Raw genomic sequence first — 9891 nt, 5'->3', positions numbered from 1 at the left:
GAGGCCGGCCCGTCGGATCCTCCTGATCTGTTGAGCGTGGGAGAGCGGTTCCCCACGGGTGAAGGCGCGCGTGTCGAGGAGTCAGCGGGGCGTGCCGTTTCTGCGGACCCACGCGCCGGACTGCATGCAGGAGAGCGATTGGCCCGCGGCTGCATGCGGGAGGCGGGTGAGCACACGACGCCAGGTGGTTCGCGGCTGAGGTGGGCCGACCCTGGCGCGCTGGAAGTTTCCGCTTCAGCCGGATCAGCCTCGGATCGGGCGCCCTGATCAGCACGGGATCGTGCGCCAGAATCTGCTCTGTGTCCCGTGCTTCTGTCATCTTGTACAACATAAAATAAGGGATCACTTGCCTCCAAATTTAATCTGTTTTGGGCTAGATTTTCACCCAATTGTTTTTGTACATCTCCTGTATCCTGCACACCATCCTTTGAAGAAGTTTGGTCAGTAGCACATGCCATATTTTGAGCATCACAATTATTATCGCCCCCATGATCAAAAGATGGATTTTTGAGAAAATCGGGAAGAAGCAAAATTTCTTTTCAAAGGATAGCTCCTGCATTTGGATGGAGTGATGCAAAGGGAAAAAGAGTCTCATCGAAGACAACATCTCGAGAAATATAAACACGAGCAGTGGACACGTCAAGACACTTAACCCCTTTGTGCTGAGGACTATAGCCTATGAAAACACACTTTTTGGATCGGAAAGATAGTTTTTGAGTGTTGTATGGGCGGAGGTTTGGCCAACAAGCACAACCAAAGACCCGAAGGGATGCATAGTGAGGCTTAGTATGAAAGAGGCACTCAAAGGGAGTGTCGAAATTGATGACGCTACTGGGAAGAGTGTTGATGAGATAGGTGGCTGCTAGGAAAGCTTCATCCCAGAACTTTAACGGCATAGATGCGTTGGCAAGGAGAGCAAGACCAACTTCAACAATATGACGGTGCTTTCGTTCTGCTGACCCATTCTGTTGATGGGCGTGCGGGCAGGAGACATGATGCGATATGCCTAGTTGTTGAAAGAATGAATTTAATTTTTGGTATTCGCCTCCCCAATCAGATTGGACGGTGAGAATTTTTCTACCAAATTGACCTTCAACATGTGCTTGGAAATTTTTGAATACTTCGAATACATCAGATTTCTTTTTGATAAGGTAGATCCAAGAAAATTTACTATAATCCTCGATGAAACTGGCGTAATATTTGTATCTACCAACAAAAAGAGGGGCATCTCCCCAGACATAAGAAAAAATTAATTCAAGAGGAACAGTAGACACACTATTCGAAACTGGATAAGGTAATTGATGACTCTTTGCTCTTTGGCAAGAGTCACAAACAGACTCAATATCTAGCTTGCCATGACACGGCAACTTATTATTCCTAAGCACACGTTGAACGGTAGAAAAAGATGGATGCCCAAGTCGATCGTGCCACCGTGAAGGTGATAGCTTGATGGCACCGAAGGCTTGTTTATTGGATGTCCTATGCGGGATCAAAGGGTAAAGACCGTCTCTACATCTGCCTCGATGAAGAATTCTCCCCGTTGCTTGGTCCTTTATGAAAAAGAAAGTAGGCCAAAATTCAAGATAAGCATTGTTATCAATAGCAATTCGATGAACTGAAAGGAGATTTTTAGAGGCAGATGGGACATGCAATATATTTCGTAGATGAATTTTATCATAAGGGGTTTTAATAACCGAATGCCCAATGTGGCTGATGTGCATACCTGACCCATCTGCGGTGTAGACTTGATCACTACCGCGATAGTTGTCACGAACTGTAAGCTTCTGAAGTTCGCCGGTGATGTGGTCAGTAGCACCACTATCGGCATACCAATTGGCATCTATGCCGTAGCTGGAGGTGTTGATGGAGCCGGCTGTTTTCTCTTCCGGAGGGTAGTCGTCGGTGTAGCGATACCAACAGTTTATGGCGATGTGCCCCGGTTTGCCACAGATCTGGCACACGGGAGCACGGGAGGCACCATTGTTGCCACCACGCCCACCCCTATTGTTGTTGTAGGAGGGATGAGCACCACCACCATTGCCGCCGCTGTTACCACCACCGCGGCTGTTGCCGCCTCGCCCTCCGTCGCGACCACGAGGAGCACCCCGCCTGCGATAGCCACCGCATCCACGAGATGCAGAATTGGCCGAGGATTTGAATCCACCCCCGGCGTTCTGTAGGAGCTCAACCCGCTGATCGAAATTGGCCATCTGACCACAGAGCGCATCAAGAGAAACTGGTTCAGTACGGGCATCTAAAGCAGAAACAAGAGGGTTGTACTCCATGTCAAGACCGGCTAGGATAAAGGAGACGAGCTCATCCTCGCCGATGGGTTTCCCGGCGGCTGCAAGTTCATCAGCTAGGCCCTTCATGCGAGAGAAATACGCCGGGACAGATTGATTGCCCTTCTGGGCATTGGAGAGGGATATGCGGAGGTTGTTGATGCGAGATCGGGAGTGTGATGCGAACATGGTGGTGAGGGCGCTCCACACGGCTTCAGAGGTCTCGAGATGAAGGACATGGATGAGAACCTCCTTTGAGAGGGAATTGAGAAGATAGGAAAGGATCTGCTGATCGATCCCTACCCATGCGGTGTGGAGAGGATTCGGCACAGTCACCGTTTTTCCATCTTTGTCGGTGGAGGAGATGGTAGGCTCGGGAGCAGGCTTGCTGCCATCAAGGTAGCCATAAAGGCCAGGGCCACGAATTTGAGGAAGGACTTGTGCCTTCCATAGGAGGAAGTTCTCTCTGGTGAGTTTTTCGGAAACTTGGTTGGAAAAGAGGGAAGGCGCCGTAGAGGATGAAGACGCCATTGATGGTAGATTGGAAAGCTAGATGTGGTAAGGAAGATTGGCTCTGATTACCATGTAAATTGGGAAGCGTTTCTACCTGCCGTAGCAGGCCGCGGTTACGTGTTAATATAGGGATGGAAAAGCCCCATCCGTGGCGTACAAGAAAGGGTCGTTACATACTTGAAACGTACGAAATGATCTCAACAGATTCGGTATTCATCCTATCTCTACCAACCGTACAAACCATCTAGAAGATTCTAAGATATCTTAACATTATGCACCATCTCATATGAGAGTAAGGTCTCTTTGTGGTACATTTTCATCTGATTTTTCGTAATGTGTACATATTTTGAGAGATAATTTGCGTACCTAGATGCTGAAAAAAATTAGAGGAGAAATGGGCATAGAAGCATCAACTGCCAATTTTGTTGACCTTGTCAGGCGATTGGAAATGATAGAACAGAAAGTACTACATCTCCCCCTAAAAAAAGGTACTACATCTGTTGTAGTGTGGTCTAAGCACGAATTATCAGTGTTTTCCTTGGACAAAATGACCACAGGTCAAGCTGTTAAGCGCCCCAAGCACTAATAATAGAATAGTCGCTCCAGTTGGATAATACCAGAAGCCTGATCTTTTTTTTTTTGCGAGGAAAGAGTGAATATATTAGCTAGCAATATAGATACAATCGGTGTTCATAGCTATGGCAATTTCCCGAGGGAAATTTCTTAGCCAAACTGTAGTTTTCACCTGCTCTCTACCTAGCTGTGCTAAGCCATGCATGGCTCACAAAGTTGGCTTCGCGACTGATTTTTACGATCGAGACATCTCTTTCCTGAAGAAGTTCACGAATATTCTGGACACGCGACGCATAGCGCGACATGTTGGGGGTGGAGGATTGCACCAGGGCAACAGTTTCAGCACAGTCCGTCTCCACGGACAACGGAAGTGGCGACCATTGGAGCGCAAGGGCCAGGCCCTCCTCCATCGCAGCAAGTTCTGCGTCCACAGCGTCGGCGCATCCAAAGAGGTACCTGCATGCAACGAAGATCGAGGATCCAGCACTGTCACGAAGCGCCATGCCCGTTCCTGCTGACCCATCTGGAATGAACGATCCATCCACATTGAGTTTGACCCGGTCCGCTGATGGAGGTTCCCATTTCTGACGCACTTTTTGACGGCCATCAGACGAATGGCGTGTAGTGGTGCAGCTCTGGACGTAATACACCACTTGCTTTCCCTTTTGAACATCAACAATAGGATGCTGCTGAATAAGCAAGAGAGAGTTGAGGCAACTTGCCAGGAAGTTTTTTGAGCCTTGAGCCGTTGGTGGGATTTTTTGGTGGGTGATTTCATTGTGGCAATGCCATACACGCCAAAGAATCATGAGAACCATAGCCCGTTGCTGCTCCGTCATTGCATGTAGAGCTTGCAATATCCATTCAGGCCCAGTTGGCTCAAAAACGCCTTCAGCTGGGAGGGTCCATTCTTGACGCATTGCTGCCCAGAGCTCACGCGCATGTGGGCATCGGAATAGGGCATGGAAAACATCTTCTGGTTCCCGTCCACACACAGTGCATGTGGGATCTTCCTCCATACCTCTTCTGCACATATTCTCCTGGGTAGCCAAAGCATTAGATGCAAGCTTTCATGCAAAAATCCGTACCTTAGGAGGGACTGGACATTGCCAAATGAGCTTCCAGCCAGGTCTGTAACCGCTTGGATTGTTGCTGGACGCGCCACTGCTTTCGTTACACATTTTTTCATCAAGAGCCAGGTGGTATGCACTGCGCACAGTGAACATTCCTCGTTTCTCCGGGTGCCATGCAAGAAAATCTTCTTGATTCCGTGTTGACGGTTTAATTTTGATGATTTCCGCAACATCAACAGGCAGGAAGTGTTGGCGGACAAGGGCCATATTCCAGCTTCCATTGGGGTCGATGAAATCCGCCACCCATCTTAGCCGGCATCTCCCTCTAGCAGTGATCGGACGCAGCTGATGATTACGTGGGATCCAAGGACCTCACCAAGCTCGTATGCTAGCTCCATTCCCTACCCTCCAGATGATACCTTTCTTAAGTAGCTCGAGCCATACTCAATCGCATGCCAAGTGGAGGAGCCATTACCAGTAAAGACTGTGTCTGTCAGGATGCCATTGGGATAGTATTTGGCCTTAAGTACCTGCGCACACAAGGAGTTAGGGAATTCCAGCAGCCTCCAGGCTTGGCGAGCAAGTAGTGCTTGGTTAAACAAACGCATGTCTCTGAATCCCATGCCTCCATGAGTTTTAGGTTTCACCATATTATCCCAGGCCACTCAATGTGTCTTTCTTTTCCCATTCTCGGCAACCCACCAAAAATTCCTTGTCATATGCGTGAGATCATCACATAACCCAAATGAGAGTTTAAAGACACCCATGATATGTGTTGGTAACGCCTGAGCCACCGCTTTTATTAATATTTCCTTGCCGCCCTGAGACTGGTTACCCCAAAGGAGGATTCTCTTGGCTAATCTTGATTGAAGATTCTGGAATTTACCTTTGTGCATGCGTCCATCGGGTGTTGGCAAACCCAAATATTTTGCCTCAAACTTTTCTCTACTCACACCAAGAACAATTTTAGTATCCTCTTGCACTCTTATCGTGCATGTCTCTCCAAAGAAGATGGAACATTTTTAAGGATTAATCAACTGCCCCGTAGCTTGACCATATTCCACAAGCACTTGTTTTACCCGTTCTGCCTGTTGGACCTCCGCTTTGAAAAATAGGAGGCTATCATCCGCAAAGAGGAGATGTGATATACCTGGCGCTCGACGACACACCTTTATAGGCTCAATACTCTGGCCCTGCACTTCTCTCTGGAGTAGAGCAGACAGACCGTCAGCCACGAAAAGAAATAGGAATGGAGATAACGGATCACCTTGACGGAGACCGCGCAATGGGGAAAATGAATCCAGGATAGCTCCATTGAATTTGACTGAATACCTCATCGTGGTCATGCATGACATTATCCATTCGACCCACCGGCAAGCGAAGCCTAACCTTTGCACCACTTTCCTCAAAAATCCCCAGTCTACACGATCATAAGCCTTTGATAGATCCAATTTGTATGCACAAAATTGTTTGTCCTCCTTTGTGTTATGTTCAATAAAATGCATGCATTCAAAAGCCAAAAGGGCGTTATCTGTGATTAAACGCTCGGAAACAAAGGCACTTTGGTTAACAGATATAAGCTCGCCCAGGATCGGCCGAAGACGGTTAACCAAACATTTAGCAACCACCTTGTAAAGAACCGTACACAAGCTAATGGGTCGGAAGTCCTTCACAGTTGATGGCTGGTCACACTTAGGATTAAGTACGATAACAGTGTCATTTACCCCCTCTGGCATCACCCCTGTGGCAAAAAATAACTTTACTGCATTAACCACCTCGGCCTTCATTACCTCCGAGTTCCTTTGGTAGAAGCGTGCCGGAAATCCATCGATGCCTGGGGCCTTAAGGGGCCCGATCTGAAAAGGAGCATCTCCGATTTCCTCCTCTGTAAAATCTCTACACAGAAAATCATTCATGTCTCCGGTGGCATGTTCCTGAAACAGATGTACTACATCGCTAGCCTCCAGGTTTGGGTCATTAGTGAAAAGCTGCTGAAAATATGACTGTATTAACTTCTGCATTGCTGTAGCATCTTCCTGCCAAACACCATGTTCATCACGCAGTCGCTTGATTCTATTTTTACGTGCACGCCAAGTAGCCTTTCGGTGGAAGAACTCTGTATTGCGATCTCCCTCATGCAGCCAGTTGATGCGAGAGCGTTGCATCCACAGCATCTCCTCCCGATACAAGAGTTCCTGCATATAATCTGACTTTCGCCAGATTTCTCTCTGTTCAGCATTACTTGCTCGCAGATCCTCTAGCTCTTTACGCACCTTTTCTAGCTCCTTAAGAGTGTTGCCAAAACGTTTTTTACTCCATCCTTGCAAGTGTGTCATTAGGTTATCCAGCCCGGCCTTAATTGCTCCCAAGTCAGCTTTGGTTCCCATTGATCTCCATGCCGCAGCAATAACTTCAGGGAGCTCCGCAGCTCGCTCCCATAGAATCTCATAATGATGTCTTGGCCGGTGACTTCCTGCTGTTCGAGACTCCTGCAGGAGCTTGACTAGTATGGGGCAATGATCAGAGGCCGGTGAGACTAGATGGACAGTCTGCCCATCCGAGAAAATGTCACGCCATGAGTCATCAGCGAGTGCACGGTCCAGCCGAACACGTACATTTGCTTTGGCTTGTCTTCCGTTATCATAAGTATAGGGCATGCCTGCAAACCCCAAGTCTGTACGGAGAGAACTTCGCGGAAGGCCGCCATTTGAGCTTCAGGGCGAGGTGTGGCTGAGAAGTGCTCGAGCTGCCACAACACCTCGTTAAAGTCCCCTATCAGGAGCCACGGCAAATCAGATTCAGCTCGCAGTTTTTGGATAGTCTCCCACATGTAGTGTCGATTCTGTGTTCTTGGCTCACCGTAAACACATGTCAATCGCCACGGGGGTTTATCCATCCCATCATGAACATAGGCATCGATGTACCTGCTGGAGCTAGATTTTATTTCAAGAGGAATGCTTCGGTACACCCCCCCTCACAAAGCGTATAAAGGGTAATTTAGACTTTTGACAAATCGTATCCAGTTTTGTACGTAGGAGGACCTCCTCTACGCTGGAATACGGCACAGGCACAGCTAACCTGGGCCGGCCCATTTGCGCTCGAAAATCAACAAAAATTACGCCCTATATGGGTATCGAACTCACACGACCAACCATACAATTCCAACCGCTGCTAGCCACTTCGGCTGCCTAACTCAAGTGCTACAGACTGCCACGCCTAAAGACCTAAAGAATTAGTGAAAGCGGCAACACTTTAACACCAATTCACAAATACATAAATGGGTGCGCGGATCTAACACACAAGCTCCTGCGAGTGCATAACATCACTAGTCCAAAACGATCTATTTTTTTTGAAATTTCGTATGTGAATTTCTGTTTCACAAAGTAATTTTTTTTAAATCCAAACATTTTCAAAATTTGTGAACATATTTTTTTAAACACAAACCTTTTGTGAACAACGTTTCAGACCCTCAAACTCTGTTTTAGAAAAATAAGAGCACAATTGAAAGTGAGAACATTTCTTGAAACTGCAAAAAAAAAATTTAAAATACGAACATTTTCTTGTAAGAGGAACAAAACTGAAAACATGGACATTTTCTGAAATTATGAACAATTATTTCAAAAATGCGAACATTTTATGAATTCCTTGGAATGTTTTTGTATTTTCAAATTGCTCATAATGTCAAAACACAAACATTTTTACAAAGAGCTAACAAAATTTTGAACCCGAACATTTTTCTTTTAACATTTTAGGAAAGTCACTATTAAATTTGGAATTTCAAGAAAACTACAAATAAAAATTTGTAACAATTTTTTTCAATTTGCTCGATTTTTTTGTATTCGTGTAGAAAAATCACCATGTTCAACGTAGGGTGTCGGGGTAGGTCAGAAGGCTCCGTTTGGGAGCATGTTTTTTCTCGACATCCGTCCAATGACCTAATTTTTTTCACTGGCAACAATTCAGGGCACCATGCCAAGGTTTTTTGGTTTTCTACAAATTTTACATTTTCTGAAGCTTTCTTTGTCAAAAAAGGGTGATAAATTGCCCAACGTGTCGCAACTTGCATACGGTGTCGAAAATCGTTCAAACTTGGCATGGATTCCTACCATGGGTAGGCCCACCTGCTTGCAAAAGTTGGGTTATTGCAAGCGTATCCAAAAATAGACATCCATTAAATGGCCCCAATTATTCCCATGGCCTTGTATGGCCAATTCAAGACACCATGGCAAGTTGTTTTGGTTTTCAATAATTTTTGCATTTTCTAGAGTTTTCTCGGTAAAAAAAAAGAAAATAAATGCTCGGACATGTGGCAACTTGCATACACTGTCGAAAATAGTTCAAACTTGACATAGATGCCTACCATGTGCATGCTCAACTTCTTGGAAAAGTTGTGGTCATTTGAAGGATATCTAAAAATAGACCATGTTCAAATGAGTGTATTCAAGTAGGTCAGAAAGCTCCGCCTGAGAGCACGTTGTGTTTCGACATCCATGAAATTGCCCCAATTTTTTATATGACCTTGTATGGCCAACTAAATGCACCATGCCAACTTTTTTTTTGTTTTTTTGATGAATTTTGCGTTTTCTGGAGTTTTCTCAGCCAAAAAAGGTCGATAAATGGTCGGACGTGTCGCGACTTGTATACGATGTCATAAATCATTCAAACTTGACATGGATGTCTACCATGGACATGCTCACCTACTTAAAAAAGTTGTGGTTATTTCAAGAATGTCCGAAACTAGACCATGTTCAATAAAGGGTGTTCGGTTGCCAGAAGGCTCTCTTTGAGAGCATGTTGTTTTCTTCACATCCTTGAAATGGACCTAATTTTTTCATGGCCTTGTATGACCAATTCAAGACACCATGCCAAGTTGTTTGGATTTTCAACAAGTTCTGCATTTTCTGGAGTTTTTCCGAAGAAAAATGACCGATAAATGATCGGGCGTGTCGCAAGTTGCATGCGGTGTCAGAAATCATTCAAACCTATCACTGGTGCCTACCATGGGCAATGCCCACCTTCCTGCAAAAGTTGGGGTCATTTCAAGAATATCCAAAACTAGACCATGTTCAATGAAGGGTGTTCGGTTGCTAGAAGGATTCATCAATTTAGAAAAAAAACTTTATTCATCTTGAGAAATCATTCATCTTGAATAAAGATTCATCAATTTAGAAAAAAAGAAATCTCTACTCAACTTTTGCAGGAAATGAATAAAGAGTCATCTTGAATCATGCTCAGAAAAAGAAATCATGCATCTTAAAAATCATCTACTCTAAAAAAGAAATCATTCATCTCGAGAAAGATTCATCAATATTAAAAAAAAGTTCATTGATTTTTTTAAAGGAAACTGAAAAAGTTTGCACATTCAAAAGAAAAAGTAAAACAAAAAGGAAAATAAAACTAAAAAGAAAAAAAGGGAAATGAAAACCGAAAAAAATGTTTGAAAAACTAAG

General features: G+C 45.1%; 1 pseudogene; it reads right to left on the bottom strand.

Moving 5' to 3' along the window:
- Window positions 1-2194: 2194 nt before the first annotated feature.
- Window positions 2195-2333, bottom strand: LOC119342409 (annotated as a pseudogene).
- Window positions 2334-9891: the final 7558 nt, after the last annotated feature.

This window comes from Triticum dicoccoides, chromosome 7B, assembly GCF_002162155.2.
Source record: "Triticum dicoccoides isolate Atlit2015 ecotype Zavitan chromosome 7B, WEW_v2.0, whole genome shotgun sequence".
In the NCBI taxonomy this organism is placed as follows: domain Eukaryota; kingdom Viridiplantae; phylum Streptophyta; class Magnoliopsida; order Poales; family Poaceae; genus Triticum; species Triticum dicoccoides.
The sequence above is the reverse complement of the archived record's forward strand: the minus strand, read 5'-3'. Positions and strand labels throughout refer to the sequence as shown.